Source organism: Salmo salar, chromosome ssa21, assembly GCF_905237065.1.
Source record: "Salmo salar chromosome ssa21, Ssal_v3.1, whole genome shotgun sequence".
NCBI classification, from domain to species: domain Eukaryota; kingdom Metazoa; phylum Chordata; class Actinopteri; order Salmoniformes; family Salmonidae; genus Salmo; species Salmo salar.
The window spans coordinates 3,226,796-3,246,581 of NC_059462.1; the positions used below are offsets into that span (position 1 = coordinate 3,226,796).

General features: G+C 41.4%; 1 long non-coding RNA gene across 1 annotated transcript in view; it reads right to left on the reverse strand.

Annotated features, from left to right (window-relative positions):
* The window catches only part of LOC106581636 (uncharacterized), a 38,648-nt gene that overhangs the window by 5,486 nt on the left and 13,376 nt on the right, over positions 1–19,786 (reverse strand). Inside the window, exon 2 of the long non-coding RNA XR_001323148.2 lies at positions 2,088–2,232. This is a non-coding gene — a long non-coding RNA (uncharacterized lncRNA). The remainder of the gene's footprint in view (positions 1–2,087; positions 2,233–19,786) is intronic.

Below are 19,786 nucleotides of genomic sequence, written 5' to 3' on the forward strand. Positions count from 1 at the left end.
GTTATCAGCCTCAGAAATTGCAGCCCAAATAAATGCTTCACAGTGTTCAAGTAACAGACACATCTCAACATCAACTGTTCAGAGGTGACTGCGTGAATCAGGCCTTCACGGTCGATTTGCTGCCAAGAAACCACTACTAAAGGACACCAATAAGAAGAAGAGACTTTCTTGGGCCAAGAAACACGAGCAATGGACATTAGACCGGTGGAAATCTGTCCTTTGGTCTGATGATTCCAAATTTGAGATATTTGGTTCCAACCGCTGTGTCTTTGTGAGACACAGAGTAGGTGAACAGATGATCTTCGCATGTGTGGTTCCCACCGTGAAGCATGGAGGAGGAGGTGTGATGGTGTGGGGGTGCTTTGCTGGTGACACTATGTGATTTATTTAGAATTCAAGGCACACTTAACCAGCATGGGTACCACAGCATTTTGCAGCAATACACCATCCCATCTGGTTTGCGCATAGTGGGGCTAACATTTGTTTTTCAACAAGACCATGACCCAACACACCTTCAGGCTGTGTAAGGGCTATTCGACCAAGAAGGAGCATGATGGAGTGCTGCATCAGATGTCCTGGCCTCCACAATCACCCGACCTTAACCCAATTGAGATGCTTTGGGATGAGTTGGACCGCAGAGTGAAGGAAAAGCAGCCAACAAGTGCTCAGCATATGTGGGAACTTCTTCAAGACTGTGGGAAAGCATTCCAGGTGAAGCTGGTTGAGAGAATGCCAAGAGTCTGCAAAGCTGTCATCAAGGCAAAGGGTGGCTACTTTGAAGAATCTGAAATATAAAAAATATTTGGATTTGTTTAACAGTTTTTTTGGTTACGACGTGATTCCATATGTGTTATTATATAGTTTTGATGTCTTAACTACTATTCTACAATGTAGAAAATGGTCAAAATAAAGATAAGGTGTGTCCAAACTTTTGGCTGGTACTGTATCTATTGTAAATATACCCAAATGCATGGATGAACTAACCATATGGTAGTTCCTACGAATGCCAGATGGGCTGCTCCTTTTTTAGCCAAGTTTAACTGTCTAAATTGTTTTATTTAGTTTTGTTTTATGCAGAATGACCATTACTTGGCTATAATAATGGGGGCTTCAAGTGAAACAATGGGCCTATGTGGGTATCCCAAAATGGGCAGTGTGTTAGAAATACCCAGGCTCATTTCTGGCCCTAATCTTTCCCAAATGTCCAGCATTAGGATCCTCTGTACTCTCCTCTGTGTTTTCTGGGCACCAATGGTAAATTAAGATATAAGTGTGTAACTCAAAGACATTTGTATAAATCATGCATTAATGTCAATTGGAGAATATGTGAACACTTTTGTTATAATAAGTATAATTGAATAAAGAAAACACACCCTTCTGGTAAAGGTGCCTATGACTTTGAACTGAAAGTAGCACCGTGTTCTCTATTCGTGGTGAACTTATACCTCAATTTGGAACAACATGTGCAAGACCTCAAGCTGTTTGATCCTCGGTGCTGGTCATCACTAGTTATCACAGTCGCAAAGTTGTAACTATGGCTAAACCCCACCTATTTCTGCAATTTATGTTCTTAAAATCTGATTTTAAACCTAACCATAACCTCAACCCTAATCTCAACAACACTGCTAACTTTATGCCTAACCCTAACCTTAATCTAAGGAGGATTTTTGAATTTTTAAGACGTAAATTATTTTGACTTTGTCGCTGTGGTAACTAGTGACAACCTACTGTGCTGTCCTGTGCTGACCCATTGTGTCTTTCTGAAGTCCTTGACTTCTCTACTTCGTTTCACCAATCTAAATGAAATGACCAGGTGAAAGCCAGCCTAGTGACGAGCTTCCACCATATTGTTTTCACCTGTCCAGTCTTTTCTAATCAGTGCAGATGAAGGTGAGGAGGAAAGCTGCATTCTCTGATTCTGTCCCAAATAATCTTTCCTTCTCTCCTTGGTTTTAAGCATGGGCTAGAGGGAGTTTCCATATACCAGTGATTCCCTTTCAAATCCATGAAGGGAAGTGAGCAAATTCACACTTCTTGAGAGTGGAAATATTATTGTGACTCTGGCTTCTCCAGTACTCTCCACTGACCTCTTCTCCTGTCTCCAGGGTGCCTTCACCTCCGGGGCAGTATGATCGACATGCCCTCAGTGAAGCAGGCTCAGAGCATCGTAATGCTGGCTGCAGCTGTCACAGGGAAGTGAGACGCTCAGGAAGAAGAGATGGGAGGAGGAAACTATAGAGAAGTGACATGACAGGAGAGAGAAACAAGAAAAGAGGCAGTGAAAAGTGTCACTTTTCTGTATACCCTGGAATAAGCGAAAGGAGATGGGAAAACACCGGACACGCCAAACTCTCTGACTAGCCAGATTTATCAGCTGGTACAAAGCACCATCATTTCATGAACTTCCCACATTACGTCTTGTGTATAAAGTCACTCGAATTCAAGGTTTAATTGATGTTGATTTGTTTGTTAAATTGATTATTGTTGATAAATGAAATGCATTTGAATAGTTGAGAATATTCTTTTACCCTTTTCATAATACTGACCGTACCAAGCTGAGCTGTACTTCACTGCGCTGGCCTGGTTGCACATGCACCATAGTTGCTGGAACCAGGCTGCAAAGGACCATTTGAGAATAAATATTCAAGCCAGAGCACAGTACGGTTCGGGTTGGCACAATGATGTGAAAATGCCATTTAAGAACTGCAGTTGTTTCCATGGTAATAGAGCATCCAGGGTTATGCTAAGGGTGCAGGCACTTTTTTGGCAGTGTTTGGGCATGGGCATATCGGTGTGCTTGCGTGCATGCCTGTGTGTGTTTTGTGTGTGTGTGTGCCCATGCCCCCTGCCTCTTCTGGGTCATGAAGGATGCTCACCCACCTCCAGGGTCCAGGCAGCTAGAGGAAAGGCTAAGCATACACAACAAGATGCTGATGTTCCTCCATGCAGGCTGAGCACTGTGTGCACACACACACGCGCACACAATGTCTCTCTCTCTCTCTCTCTCACACACACACACACACACACACACACACACACACACACACACACACACACACACACACACACACACACACACACACACACACACACACACACACACACACACACACACACACACACACACACACACACGAACACAGCCCCAGGCTTCAGCGCTCAGACCCCATGCTCCGCCACATCAAAGCTCTCTTTGCTAAAGAGCCTCAATTCATTTAGTTAAAGCAACAATCTGAGATTTTGTTTCAGTCCTGTCAGTAAAGCAGGGGTCTTTGTGTGTGGACTGAGAGCCAGTGTTCTCCTTGAAGGGCCATATGAATACAATTGAACTGGGCATCAGGCCCTCGCTGACCTCCGCACCAGAGAGGCATACACACACAGATGCAAATACGTACTAACATACACACACACACTTGTTATCTCAAAACGAATATAAACAATTTCCAATATTTCCCTGTTTTTGCTTCTCTCCTTCTAGGGTACTTTTCTAACTGCTGCTCTCTCCATCTACCAGTGTCCTTCAACAAAAATTCAAACTCACAAACCAGAAGGAACAGTCAATGTGTCCAAAAACAAATAAAAATACACAGAACTAATATTTCTCTCTTTGCAGTAATTTTATAAATTATACAAATAACTCTTCAATGGTACTCTATCATGTGTTTGTGACAGTGAAATGGTGTGAGTTTAAAGTCAGAAACTGTTAATACCAATGTTGTTTCAGCAGGTCAGGACCAGGGCTTTATCTCTCTGGCTTCATTCCAAATGGCACCGTGTTCCCTATGCAGTGCACTACTTTTGACCTGGGGCCATAGGGCACAGGTCAAAAGTAGTACACTACATAGGGAATAGGGTGCCATTTGGGACACAGTAACTGACTGACTGTGTGGACTGAGGGATAATTGGGGAGGTGTTGAATTGTTAATGGTGCCATCAGTGGCCATGGTAATGAAAGGGCAGTACAGTGTGTGTGTGTTTGTGTTTGTGTGTGTGTGTGTGTGTGTGTGTGTGTGTGTGTGTGTGTGTGTGTGTGTGTGTGTGTGTGTGTGTGTGTGTGTGTGTGTGTGTGTGTGTGTGTGTGTGTGTGTGTGTGTGTGTGTGTGCGTGTGTGCGTGTGTGTGTGTTAGATCTATTGTGTCTGCAGCAGGCTCTCAGGTCTGTGCAAGGCCAAAGCCAGACAAAAAGATCGAAGCCACCACTGTGCCCAGCCAAAGACCCCAACAAAAAGCCATCTCCTTGGCATTTGGCCACGTATATCCCCGTCTCCCTCGCTCTCTCTCTCTCGCTCTCTCTCTCTCTCTCTCTCTCTCTCTCTCTCTCTCTCTCTCTCTCTCTCTCTCTCTCTCTCTCTCCCTCTCTCTCCTTCCCACGTATTTTAACTTTCGCTCTCATTTAGTTTTCATTTTGTCATGGTGTTCTATTTGTTTTCGCCTCAATCTCATTTTCTACCTGCTATTGAGTCGCTAGGATTGGGTGACAGGAGCGTCTGGAGTTGACTTCTGTTTATCCCACAAGCGGGCTCAGGGAACTTCCTCTGAGTAGTGTGCGTGTGTGTGTTTGGGAGGCTTGAATGTGAATCTGCTAGTGTAGTTTAGGGGGACTCGAGTGTGAAGGTTTGTGTCTTAAAAGCAGACCTGCATGTGTTCAAATAGTTAAATAATAGTTATTTCTTACAAAGGAATAGTGCAAAAGTGCAGGCTGTTCAGGAGGCTTGACATGACTGGATTTATGTGTGTTTCAGAGCCTCAAATAGGAATTGGAATATCACTCATAATCATGGCTCTGTGTGTTTAGAAACTTGAGTTGTTTAGAAGAGTGTTGACAATACAGTAAACATATTTGACATGTTAAAGGTATGCATTGATTATTGGGGATGCCCTGAAGCAGTGGGAAAGACCAACAGTGACATTTCCAATGGCTCTGGGTGTGCCCACATTTACACTGTATTATAAAAGTGTCAGCACCCCCAGGCATGTGCCCGATAATTAAAACCCTATTGGAATAACCCATCAATTCTCTTTATACAGTAGCAGGTTGTGTGGTCTGTACCAGAGCTCCATGCTAACCTGTCTGTGCCCTGTGTCTGTGCCCAGGAAAGGCTCACACTGGTGGGGCTACTCTCCACCTCTGTCACCACTTCTCCAGAAGTATCAAACAGGTATCAAATTCAGTGGACTCTCCTAGCACAGCATTGTCATATCAAAATTGTACTTGTATGAAAAATAGGCCTACTTCTCATGTCTACTGTACTGCACCTTTGGCGTTGTTACAGACATATGGACCCGAATTGCAGGTCAAGGTGGAGATCCACCTGAAACGTTGCCATATTATGAGATGGACAATTTTGTTTCTGTCTGAATACAATAACATCATAGCCTTGAATCCATTCTGTTTGAAGTGTAACTATAGTGAAATTGAGTGTGATTCAGTTTAATTCCAGGATACAACACTACCCTTAATCAGGTCAGGAGTAACAGCCGCTGACCTGTCTTAAAGTTTAGTCAACCAAATCAGTGATACCTTTAGGGTTACCTTGCTCTCTCCATGTTATCTAGCCTATACTTTAAACCGTTTCCTACTGTTAAGGTTACTACTGGTTGTTATTTTGGTGTCCACTGACACTTTGTTCCCTTTTATTTCATGTGTTTTAATGTATTTTTTTAATTTCTGTTTTTCCTGACCTATTCAATAGAAAGTTAACTCAATGTGCATAGCTACTCAGTACTCACTTTATAGTATTGAGGGGTGAGAGGTACAGTATGTCTATCTGGGAATGGGACTTGTAATTGATTTAAATGACACATCTTTGTAGATTACCCTGAATGCCTCTCCATCACTCCCGTTTATCAATCCAGTGTAATTCTCCAAGACATGTCTATTATGGAATTGACATAATCTTCTCAGCCAACGCATTGACAGATTTATTTAAATACATTTTGCTAGTATTCCCAGAGAGAGTCAATTACAATTAACACGATTATAACCTCAACAAAATGGAGACAATGAAGACAGGAATTTATTAGGCTGGGAGCACTGTTTTCATAGCCCCAGTTATGTGTTGGTCGAGATTGCTTTCATAAATTATGATCGTGCGACACAGCAGAGAACATGCACGTATGCAAAACAGTGTCAGAGGAAAATTAAAACGAAGTGTTTTACATATTTTTCCATTAATATCGATGCGACCCGGGTGGAGAAGACAGTTTTATTCGCTTAATTTCCCGCCCGGGGATGCCCAAATAACGAGTTCATTGTTTTAGTAGTGTGCTAATGACAATATGTGACAAACTAATTTCAACAAAAGATTATTCCCACGCAATAAAACGACTCGTTAAGGTTGTAGGCGCTGGAGTCTTTGCCACACAGTTTGACAATTACAATGATTTTGAGGCATTTGTAACATGATGATTATGAGTTGATGATACAGTGTTACATTTAATGTGATTTAACTCGTTAACTCTTCAATTAGACTATATTGAGATTTCCTTAGGCTACATATAGCCCAATTTACTGTAGGCTTGGATTTTTCAGTACCAATTCTTTGACATACTAAGAAGTCTCTTGAGAAGACTATACCCATGTCTCTCTCATTTTCATATGTAGGTAGTGAGTAGAGGTACTGTTCTCCTTTGACAACATTTTTTCTGAGATTTTTTTTGAGAACATTTTATGAAATATTTCCATTTGGAAACAAGTATTTGAAAAAAATGATAATGTTTTCGTTTTGTCCTTTTATTTGTATTTTTATGAATGAATAACTAGTTATAATGTATATGTTTCTTTTCATTAAGCTTTTTAAATTGATGAACAATTAAGCCTAATTGCATTGAATGTTTTATTAATTAAGACTCCTGATTCAAAATGTTTGTAATGGGCTTGTGGGTGTGAGGGCAAGTCACAGTGGTAAAGTACGTTTGATTCATGTGTATTATTTTCATGAAAGGGCCGTGTGAGACAAGATAGGATTTAAAATAATCCACCCATTGCTGAAACATATACATAAAAATTTAATTTGTGTTTGATTTTTGAACGCATTTTAAGAGGGAAAAAAAAGAATTAGCTACTATGCTCCTTCAATGTAAAAATGTTTGATAGTAGCTTATAGGCCTATAAAAAGTATTATTATTTAATAGAAAATAGGTTATCGTCTTCCAAATGAACACAATTTCATACATAGGTCTATAGGCTATAATTTATGTTTGTTTCGTTTGTTCATGTTTGTAATAGGCCCGTTTATAAATAGCTTCTTACTAGACCTGCTTGAATTGTTAGATCTCTATCGCAAATTGTATTTAGGCAAACATAATATAAAATATGGTGTCAATCTGCAGTAGTCTCTTTAGTGCTTTGGCACATGTGGTCCATCACTAACTTCATTTGGAGAGGCCTATTGTTTGTGAGAAGACAGACAGACAGACAGACAGACAGACAGACAGACAGACAGACAGAGGAGAGAGGCGGCGCAATCATCCGCGGACTAAATGTTCCAAAAGTGACTGCACGGTCTGCATTGTCTATTTTATAGGCTGCCAAATAATAATTTATACCCAATAGACCATAACGAAAATGATCAGATGTTAGATTTTTAAATGTTTATCCTAATAATTGTATAATTGATAGCCTATATGTGTGTGTGTGTCTGTCTTTCTGTCTGTCTGTTACGGTGAAAGCTAATTCCCCCTTCAATGGACTGCGACTTGTGAAGTTCGTATGACTAAGACAGCCAGTCCGCTCTCTCTGCGCCCCGGCCCCCGGGTGCTCGGGCTCCGACTCCCCTGACTCTGCTCTCCAACTAGCACAGATCAAAGGACGGCCGGCCCCGACGGAGCCCACTAAAACCCTGCCGCTTTGTCTGCTGTTGCTAGGAGGCTAGTAAACTGAGCCAGGGTGTCGGGGCCAATGGTAATGAGAGTCATTACAGTGTGACAAAGTCCCTCCAACTTTTGTTTTTATACGTTGGGGCACGGTGTAGGCGCGGTTATATTGCTTGTCAGATCTGGAGGCCCTTTCATGGAACGCTCAATAACTTTGGAGGTGGAAAGTGTTGTTTGTTTAGTGACGCTACTTCCAGACATATCCCAAGGGACCTTTAAAAACCTGACGATATTTAAAAATATTTCTAACCAACTTCACCTATCACTGGTTCGCTTTCTGTATTGTTCAAGTGATTAATTTTGCTCTGCATTTTATTTTTCTATTTCAAAATTAAATTATATTTCAGGTTTTATTCCCCACAAGAGAATAAAAAGTGCGTTTTAATTAACTTGAACATGAATTACATGTATGTTTAAGATGTCTAATGGTCTTCATAAATTAATTACATGAATTGATTGGCCTAATGTTGAAATAGCCTAATAATGAATTGATCATTGTGTTTCATTTGTCACATTCTGGTTTTACAATTTAATTACACAACTGACAAGCCAAATGCACGTTTCTCAAAGCCTCTGTATTGCTCCCAGCATAGCATGCGTTAATTTGTATAAAGCTGCTACAGTTTATTCAATTCTGCAAAGTGACACAGTTTGCATCATTGGTGATGCATTAGATTTTCTGCAGATAGGTCGAGCCAGCTATATTAGACATGGTAGCTGCATCACTCGGACTTTCTAATCCAAGGTATGTCATTAAGATGAAGTTGCCTCTAGACACAGATCTAAGATACTTGAACGGTGCATGCGCCATCAGTCAGGAGGGACAGTCTCCATATGGTTGCTTTAAAGCTGCTGTTGTTAGCCGTGCTGTTTCACCCTGCAGAAATGTGATGGGTGGCATCCAGACACAACAAGCCAATAGAACGTTTACATAGGCCTATCTTCCATGGACACCACCCCCAATGCTTTCCAAGATGAGAGGATAGAGGATAGGGACTGGAGGAACTGTGCCCTAATCCTGTGCCTGCTCTGTAGGTGCAACATGGCGACAGTATCTGCTGATAAACAGCTATTTACTTTGTAGGCCTATAGCAGTATTGAGATGTGGATAAATGTGTATTTATTATTTATTGATGTACCATAAACTCATTAGATGCCTTTGTTTGCGTGATGGACGGACAGGCACGAGGAGAGGTGAGCCTAATCACCCGCGTGTCCATTGCACAATAGGCATAATGTTGACTGAAAAAGCAGATTAGGTCACTTATTAAAACGCCAGGTTAAAAGCCAACACTCCATTTGTACAAACAGCGGTCAGTATCTCCTCCAACTAAGTTAGTCTGACATGCTAATGAGAATGGTGCAAGAGGGCCTTTTTGTCTGTGTCTGTCTGTATGTCTGTCTGACTGACTACCTGTCTATCCCCCTGGCTGGCTTGATATCCAATCCAAGATTACTTTTCAAGAGGGCCTGAAGTATTTCACTATAATGCTGCAATAACGTAGATGGAAAACTGGTGCACGGGCCTCCTCTTGCCCCATCTGAAGAGGATGCGTCAATAGTGTATGAAAGGGTATAAATATGATATCATTTTTTTTATAGACCATTACACACACACACACACTCACCAGTGCGCGCCTTAGGAACAGGTGGAGGCCGGGCACGCGACATGGGCACCTGTGCATTCAGCTGCGCGCACCTTGTCATTACCGCCGCCGCATGACCACAGACAGCGAGACGCTCTGCCAACAATCACATTCCAACTCTTCTTCCGTTCCCCGGGTTGAGCTTATGTTCTCAGTTCTAGCTCATTTCCACTCGCTGTCGTTTCAGTTAGCACTCATCAGTATTTGGGCTACAGACAGGCAGAGAAACCGATAGACAAACAGGGCGTTTTTAGAGTGTGAGATCTAGAGCAAAGGATGTCAGCATCCCTATTTTCTTCATCCCTGCCATCGTGGTTTTCATGTTTGTCCTACACGTCAATGTTAACTAAACCGTTTATTAGTTTAGACTGTATAAACTGTAAAGTGTGACTTGACTGACTTGAGGCATGCCTTGCATTGTCCCATGGACAATTTGTCTGGAAAAGTTATTCTTAAATCTACCGGATCCATAGATATTAAGACCATTCATGTAGTCTATTTCAAGTTTGCAAGTTATTTATAAGCACCTGATGACCGAGTATAGAGGCTATAGGTCTTAAGATATGAAATGGGAGTGCTGACGCCACACCCTTACAGAAAATGAAAATGGGGACTCTACCTAATAACAGTGATAACTTTTTGTCCTACAAAGAATGATTTTCAGAATAAAATATAATCTAGGCTATATTTTTTTAGCTGTTTGGGGACTATTTCATACGAATCACCAACTGTTTTTATCAGTGACCTATAAAAAAACATGGAGGCTAGGAACAGGCCCAGTTTCTTACTTTCAAATCAAAGATTTCACGAACTTTTGGCTGTTGTTTTGCCTCCATAATTCAAGTAGCTGATTGGTGAGATGCATTGTTTCTTTCTAGGCCTAGTTCCCCAAGTCGGAAAAAAGTCATAAAGTTTTAGGTCTCACACAATGCATAAAACACAAGTTTATAAATACATCAATTGTTATGGAACACGTTTCCATAATATATGCCTAAAACGATGTCTGTTGTTTTGTACATGATTAATTGGCCTTACATTTATTGTTTATAAAAAAAATCATTGTGCATGTCTGGATGAACCTAGTCATATCAGCCCCTTCACACTTACTAGATTTTCGTAAAAATACGCTTTGACCTCTACCTCTGGAGGAAGCCATGACACTGGCCCGACAATTTTCTCCCTTGAAGCAGGGAGGTGTGAACAGAATTGTCTCATTGAGCCAACACTCCTACAGTATAAATGGTAATAGCAGAGCAATGTTTTTGAAATAGCTGACATAAACTAACATGGCTGAGCTTGCTGTGTGGGTCGCATATTGTAGGCCATTGCATCTGTCATTAAAAAGATACACATACAGTATGTCATCACTATTGTTTTGATTCATTCATTCAAGTCAATCATTTTGGATTAAAAAGGCCTAGGTAGCCTAGCCACCCGAAGTGTGAATATAAACCACATTTGATCAGGTTCACATTTTCTCAGAACACAAATAAATGGGGCTGTTTTAGGCTATAAATAAATAGCTTAGGCTATAAAAACATGATGTTACGTTGCCCCTGGTCCAGATCGGTATAGGCGTCTCAAGGTTACCTGCAGCTGTGGTTCTTATCAGTAGGCTACAGTTGATAAGACTGAAGCACAGACTTATTGTGCACGTTGACAAATCATGAGGCATGTTATTGTAATATTATTTTTTTTTGGTGGTTATGAGCTTCCATATAAAACAGCTCGTCGTGAATTCACTTATACCACTTTTTCAATTGCTATTTGCTTTTAACACACGTAATTATTTGCATGATATTGATAAAAATTAAGCTTGCTTTGTTGTAATGTTGTATGATAGGCCTACTGAACCTTTATATTCATATGAGAGGGTTAATCGTTCATTTTGTATAGGCTAACGTTAGGCTACTTGATGAAGACATGTTGTTATAGCAACTCTTTGCTTTTGCCTTGAAGCTAAAATGTAATGAGTATAGCCTACAGACGAGAAAATAAAACTTTTAATTGTCTTCGCATACATGTTTGTGAATTGTTGCATTATTCAATAGTGTAATATATTTTAGAAGAAAGTTTGTTGAATAATTTGTGGTTACTGGTAGTGGTTACTGTGATATTTACGCTCAATTTGAGATGCGGACCAAGACTGTCGAGTTGCCAGCCACAACGAAAGGTAAGGCATGGATTTAATGTGAATTGAAAAGTAGAATTATGTTTCGCTACACCGCTCCTGACTCTCCTTCATATCTCGGGAAATACAGTAGACAGTCCTTCGGAGTTCGCGCCCTATATGACATCATATATGGTAATCCAATTGAACACGGTAACCCAGAAAGTACAAGTGTACTTTCTTTATGTGAAGCGGGAGTCTTTTATCTTCAGAGGGACTAAGGTCTATGGACCCTCAGCTTCAAAAGTTTCACATTGTCCTTGGACTAAAGTTAAGATTTGAAGTTGTGAGCCTATATGAGAAAATTGTAAGGTTACCTTCCATTGCTATTTTTTGATTGGCAATATCAACATAGGCCTGAATGTATCGTGAACAACATGCATCATTTTCTCAACCCCTCAACGCAGAACTATGACCCAATAATGAATCCCTGGGGTAAAACCAATAACCTAAAGCCTAAGTCTAAAAAAGCCTACCATTTGAAATCGCAACACTTCTTGTATATGTCCATTTATGACTTCCAAAAGTAAATTGTAAACGAAAAATAACGTGTTAAATGTTTCCTTACTTGCCATATTAATTTACACCTGCCAACATATTTCAAGTAGCCTATTTGGAATCTGCTCAATTGTCCGTTTTTTGGTTTGCAATTCAATTGTTCTCAGTGTCGATATAGAACTTGCACCCTAGTTGAAATTACACAATTCATACCATTATTAATTTCCCGAGAAATCCACCATAGACTTTATTCTTTTAAAGGTGCGGTCGCCCTGCTTATTTTTCGTTTCCGTTCAGGTGTAACCTCTGTTGTATAGGGTTATGACAGCTTACTGATGATGCCGCTCTACTGAGTGATGGATAATTGATGGGACAGCATCAACAATTTAGCCCCTGTATTTTAATATATGTCAATTAATTAGAGAACGGTGGTAGGCTATCTTTACAGTCAACCTGCTACAGTAGCCTACAGTTGTCTGTGTGAGAAAGTTTTCTATTATGGAACGTCAAATGGAGAATCCAAAGATTTGTTCATGCGAGAGGGAGACAATTTGTATACTAAAAATGGGCAGTGCAATGCCCCTATTGGGGTTAATTAATTCATCAATTAATTCTGCATTTAATATAGCGAAAATTATTAAAATTGTTTATTGCAACATTATTATTTTGTAACTTATTACAGTAGTCTTTAGCTGTGAAAATGACTTTATATTGTCCCATGTTTCTTTGGAACTAACTTCCAAAGAGATATTTGGTTGCAGGTAAGCCATTTACTTGGTGACAGTGATTGACAATTGATTATGGGTCAATATTGCATCGGAATACATTCGGAGAGAATGTGTGAAGAACGAGTTTAGCCTATAATGTGATAACCAACAGCGCAGTGGACTTATCACAATATCTCTAGGTTATATTGTGTGTATAGTATTCAGAAATGACAGGTAGGCCTAACTGACATTAATGCGCTCTCTATGGAGCAGTCTCCGGAGGGAACTAAAGTAAATGGGGATACAGTTAATGAAGCTCCACTTGCCCTCTGAGTCGCCGGCACAGTATGCAGCGTCGAAGTTTGGATCAAACTTCATCAGTTCCCATTATTTTCTGTGCGTCGTAAAATGTTGTATCAACACAAACCGAATGGGGCGCGGATTATGGGGATATTGGTTTGGTTAGACCTTTAAGGTGATATGGGCGAATGTATTTTATATAGGCCTACTCAAACTACTATTTTGGGGGCTTGTAATAATTAGGCTTTAGTCCAAAACTCACGGCTGTACTTTCATGAACTTATTTCCTCCGTGGAGTACTTTCGCCACAGTAAAATTAGAGCTGTCAGAGCTGTCAATTTCGTTTTGTGTTGTAGTAAAATTATTATTATTATTTTACTCTACCTCACTATAGGCTATATCACATAGGCTAATAATAATGTATTGATATTGAAAATGTAAACAGCATGCTTAATGCATATTCTCTCTCAGTTTTGTCTTGTTTTGGAGTTTATACAACTTTTCTGTTGACTTTTGCCTCACTCATTGACCACCACACTATAGGCAACTGACATCCGGTCGTCTGATCCGAGAGCATGCTCATTTTATCCTCATTATTATTTCCATCATGACTGTTTCGAATGTGAGCTGTCACGGACTGCCAGTGTCCGGTTGGGAGTGGTAGACGCTCAGGTGTGGAGACGCCTCCGCCTCTCCCCACCTCTCTGCACAGCTCACTGCTCCACGATCTGGTGTAATGAGGGTTCCTGTGGGGCCCTCCCGGGTAAGGAGGTGGCGTAACCCGCTCCAACACCTCCACTTGCCGGCTCCCAGGGCTACGCCTGCCGCAGCCCTTTCACCGGGAGTTCACGTCCAGCGTGCACGTTTTGACAACGATAATGATGCGCGCGGTGAGGCCGAAAACGGGAGGACGTCTGTTGTATATGTGAATGTTTGAGACAAGGACGAATGTTTGAGAGGAATGTAGGGAAATTATGGAATTGTATGAGTTCTTCAGCGACCCCCTCGATATCAGGACCAATTTGTAAGGAGCAGCCTATGCTATAGTCTATGGGCCTGAATTCAGCTAAGCCCCGAGGAATTATTCCCAAGGCCACAAATCTTACATTGCCTAACCACTTAACTAATTACGGTGCAATTGGTCACGTAAAATGTGGAAGAAGGCAACTTGCTCAAGGCAAGGGTGCAAGTCCTACATTCTGGATGACAGTACCAGGGCACTGATCACCACTTATAACTATCATGGCGGGACCCCACACACCTCTATCCAGGTGCCATTAGCCTAATGAACATGCTTAACAGATCCCTCTGTCTCTGTAAATATTATTTCATGCTTACTCTAAGTCAGAATGCACATATCTTTTTTAAATTCATACATTTGACTTATGAAGATGAAGTTGGACTGTCTGGTTGAGGGTGTGCACTGCCTGCGAAGATGTCTTGCTACTCTGATGGATCTATGGTGTTAGTTGGAGAGATGTGCTGTCATTTACCATTGCTAGTGTCAAGGAAGGGACAAAAGGTGCCTGTCCCCAATGGGGGTGGCCTAATTACACTATTAGTCTTCTGATGGGGACAGTCCACTCCTAAGTGTCCTGAGGGACCAACTGAGACACAACATTAGGGCCATCATCAGCTTGATAGGATGTCAAGGAGGACTAGACCCTGATAGGTGAACTACTTTATTGCTATTAATTTGTTAGATTAGGTTGAATTTAGGGTTTCTAAAGGGGGAGACCTTTAAAAAGCGAGAGAAGTATGTTTCTCAGCCTTTCTGTTGCTGTAGTGAGTGCACATTGCTATACCATATTATAAACTACCATATTATGTCACGTCTCTTCTAACCTACCCAGTGCCTTTCGGCCATTTAATGGTATTGGTTAATAACCCACATTTTTGTATTTCTCATGCTCTCGCCTTTGTTTGTCATAATTGTGTCAGTATTTCCTTCAAATCCTTACGAGTCTATTGACGCACCTGTGCATCAATCCATAACACAAAAATCCCCATTGAAATCTGTCCGTTTAATTAAGCTAGAGATATCTGATATATGTTGCATGAGCTGCATCTAAAGTGGCAGATCTACAGTGCTGTTTGTCAGACCAGGAGGCACCTCGAAAACTGGTCTTCTCGCAAAAACATCTGTAGTGTCTGAACGTTGAGTCCTCTGAAGTCGGTAACATTGATGTGCCAACTTCTGTCTGTAGCATCTGAACTGTTTGGGCTACAAACTAATATGCTCTATGACCCCTACAAGTGTCACAGGACTTATCTGAAGGTAGGTAACCCATACAAATGAATGGAAAATTTAGGTAATTTTGCAGTAAACAAAAATAAGTGGTAAAATATGTCCCAAGAAATATATATATATATATTTCCTGAGCTTTCTTAAATCTCCACTTCAAAACCTTATTCCTTATGATTTATTATTTGACTGTCTTTTTTTGCCAATTATGAATGTGTTATTCAATGCCTTTCCATGGGCTATAATAGTAAACGCCAAATTCAATATTTTATCATATGATTTTTTACAATATTTGTTTTATACTTAAAGGGTTCCTCAAATTTGAAATCAAATTGCTTAATGATCCATGGTATGACCATCTTAAAGCAATTACATTTTTGTGAAGCAGGGCTCCCTTGCAAGAGAGACTTGGTCTCAATGGGACTTCCCTGTATAAATAAACACTACATAAAATAAAAACACATAAATAGCACAGTAAACCAATTCAACTCATACAGGAGCCAACCATGGATGGGACTGAGAGAAAGGCAGAGATATAGCGAGAATGTTAGATGAGGTGATCACTGAGAAGGAGATGGGTGAATTCAGTCTATCATCCAGTCTCGGGGCCAGAGAACAGAAGACTACAATAGATACATTCTGTAAGATACCAAGTGGCGAAACACAAGAATTAGAAACTTGATGTGACCCATTCTGCTGTTGAAGTCACATGTTCCGCTGTTGAAAACATGTTTATCACACCTGACTTCCTCTAGGTCATTTGCAAATCCTCAAGTGGGCATCGTTGGCCTTCTGAGGGACAGTCATTGGCCAACGACAACCCATAGGTAGCACAGTTGACCATGTACTGGCTTAGTCCACCACATCAAAGTGCACCAAGAAACTATTATGCTGTTCATTCCTCTCTGATGACTCTTAGCCTAACATTGGCCTATCTGGACCAAGCCCCCAAAAGCCAAAGCCAGCATGTCTCTTAGTATAGCCTATTCCAGTTCAGTACGGGACACACACAGCCTTTTTAAATCTCTCAGGCTCTCTCTTCTACCTATTTTCTTACCTATCCCAGTTCTGTTGCACACCATATCAGTTATTACAGCCTATCAAGCATCATATCTGTAATAGTCTATCCCATGTCAGTTGGAGAGAGAGTGACTGTTGCTAGTGATGTTTCGGATCCTGTCCTGGTCTACAGCTTGGAGCCAGGGAGAGGTCTCTCCACCTCCACTCTGCATGGCCCCGGTGACGCAATTAGGCCCTGACTCGCGCCAGGGACTCTTCACTGCTAGCTTATGGGCTTATCGCACCCGGATTAGAGCCCCATTGAAGACATGGGGGTTTGAGGTTATTTGGGGACCACGCTTGGCAAACAGGCCCACAATGAGCGACAGAGGAGGGAAACAATGTGGGAGTCAGTCAGACCCCCCCCCCCGCCTCCGGACGTGGAGTGCCCCTGCTTGAACGCAAGCTCATTAGAGCTGGTCGGATTTAGCCATTGTTAGGTTTTTGGTTGTTTCTGTCTGTCTGGCTCTGTCTTGTTAGGCCTCTGCTTTTATTTCTCTCACTATCTCTCTCTCTCCCCCTCTCTTTCTCTCTCTGCATGTGCCACCCTCTATTTTCCTCTCTCTCTAATCCTTTTCTTTATCTCTCAATCTATTTTGTGCCACTCGTACCTTTTGTGCCATCCTCTCTCTATCTTCCTTTCTTTCTCTGCCTGGTTGTGCCTCTCCCCTCCCTCTCCCTCTGTTTTTTATCCTGGCCTCCTTGTTTGCCAGAGAGATGTTCCTGCTCTCCTCTCCTCCTCTCCAGCTGTGAGAGAATGATTTTCTCCACTCTCGACGTTGACCTTATCCGCAACGAGAGGGGAAGCATTCAGGGCCCCAGCCTCTGATGTGTCGACTGTGATAGTTCTACAGAAATCTGGTGGAGATCCCTATCTGTGCCCACGATAGAAGGAGTGGCGATAGGGAAAAAAGAGGGATGAGAATGGAGGGAGAGAGATAAGGCGTATCCGAGAAGTGACGTTGAAACGTTTTGACCCATCCACAAGGTGTGTCATTAAGATACAGATTTGGAAAAAGCAAAAAAGATAAAGATTTGAAATTGGGCGGCGGGGAATTGTGATGGGATCAATTTAAAGGTTAAGAAATATATTTGGAGATTGATTTTGTTGGAGTCTAATGTACAGTGCACAGAGGCACAGATCTGGGGAGGGGTACCAAAACATTTCTGCAGCATTGAAGGTCTCCAAGAACACAGTGGCCTCTGTCATTCTTAAATGGAAGAAGTCTGGAACCACCAATACTCTTCCAAACTGACCAATCCCGCGATGGTCACTGACAGAGCTCCAGAGATGGTTGTCCTTCTGGAAGATTCTCCCATCTCTGCAGCACTCAACCAATCAGGCCTTTATGGTAGAGTGGCCAGACAGAAGCCACTCCTCAGTTAACCTCTCTGGGCTAGGCGGGACGAATTCGTCCCACCTACGTAACAGCCAGTTGAATCCTGTGGCGCAATTTTCAAAACCTTTGAAATGCTATTACTTCAATTTCTCAAACATATGACTATTTTACAGCTATTTAAAGACAAGACTCTCGTTAATCTAACCACACTGTCCGATTTCAAAAAGGCTTTACAACGAAAGCAAAACATTAGATTATGTCAGCAGAGTACCAAGCCAGAAATAATCAGACACCCATTTTTCAAGCTAGCATATAATGTCACAAAAACCCAGAAGACAGCTAAATGCAGCACTAACCTTTGATGATCTTCATCAGATGACAACCCTAGGACATTATGTTATACAATACATGCATGTTTTGTTCAATCAAGTTCATATTTATATCAAAAACCAGCTTTTTACATTAGCATGTGACGTTCAGAACTAGCGGGGAATTCGCTAACAATTTACTAAATTACTCACGATAAACGTTCACAAAAAGCATAACAATTATTTTAAGAATTATAGATACAGACCTCCTCTATGCACTCGATATGTCCGATTTTAAAATAGCTTTTTGGTGAAAGCACATTTTGCAATATTCTAAGTACATAGCCCAGGCATCACGGGCTAGCTATTTAGACACCCGGCAAGTTTAGCACTCACCAATATCAGATTTACTATTATAAAAGTTTGATTACCTTTTGTTGTCTTCGTCAGAATGCACTCCCAGGACTGCTACTTCAATAACAAATGTTGGTTTGGTCCAAAATAATCCATCGTTATATTCGAATAGCGGCGTTTTGTTCGTGCGTCCCAGACACTATCTGAAATGGTAAATCAGGGTCGTGCGCATGGCGCAATTCGTGACAAAAAAATCTAAATATTCCATTACCGTACTTCGAAGCATGTCAACCGCTGTTTAAAATCCATTTTTATGCCATTTTTCTCGTAAAAAGCGATAATATTCCGACCGGGAATGTCCATTTAGCTAAACAGAGGAAAGTAAACAAAGCTTTCGGTCGACGCGGGCACGAGCCTGAGTCTCACAGTACTGTAACCAGCCACTACCCAAACGCGCTACTTTTTTTCAGCCAGAGCCTGCAAAGCCACGATTCAGCTTTTTACCGCCTTCTGAGACCCTATGGCAGCCGTAGGAAGTGTCACGGGACAGCTAAGATCCTCACTCTTCAATAAACAGAGACAAGAAGAACGACACCTTGTCAGACAGGCCACTTCCTGCATGAAACCTTCTCAGTTTTTTGCCTGCCAAATGAGTTCTGTTATACTCACAGACACCATTCAAACAGTTTTAGAAACTTTAGGGTGTTTTCTATCCATATGTAATAAGTATATGCATATTCTAGTTACTGGGTAGGAGTGGTAACCAGATTAAATCGGGTATGTTTTTTATCCGGCGGTGTAAATACTGCCCCCTAGCCCTAACAGGTTATAGGGACATGCCAACCCAGTTGGAGTTTGCCGAAAGGCACATACATACTCTCAGACCATGAGAAACAAGATTCTCTGGTCTGATGAAATCAAGATTCAATTCTTTGGCATGAATTCCAAGCGTCACGTCTGGAAGAAACCTGACACCATCCTTACGGTGAAGCACGGTGGCGGCAGCATAATGCTGGGTGGATGTTTTTCAGCAGCAGGGACTTGGAGACTAGTCAGGTTTGAGGGAAAGATGAAGGGCGCAAAGTACAGAGAGGTCCTTGATGAAAACCTGTTCCAGAGCACTCAGGACCTAAGACTGGGTCAAAGGTTAGCCTACTTGGTAAATATTTTCTTCTTCTTGAACTGCACTGTTGGTTAAGGGCTTGTAAGTAAGCATTTCACGATAAAGTCTACACTTGTTGCATTCAGCGCATGTGGAAAAAAAAGTTTGATTTGAAGGTTCTCC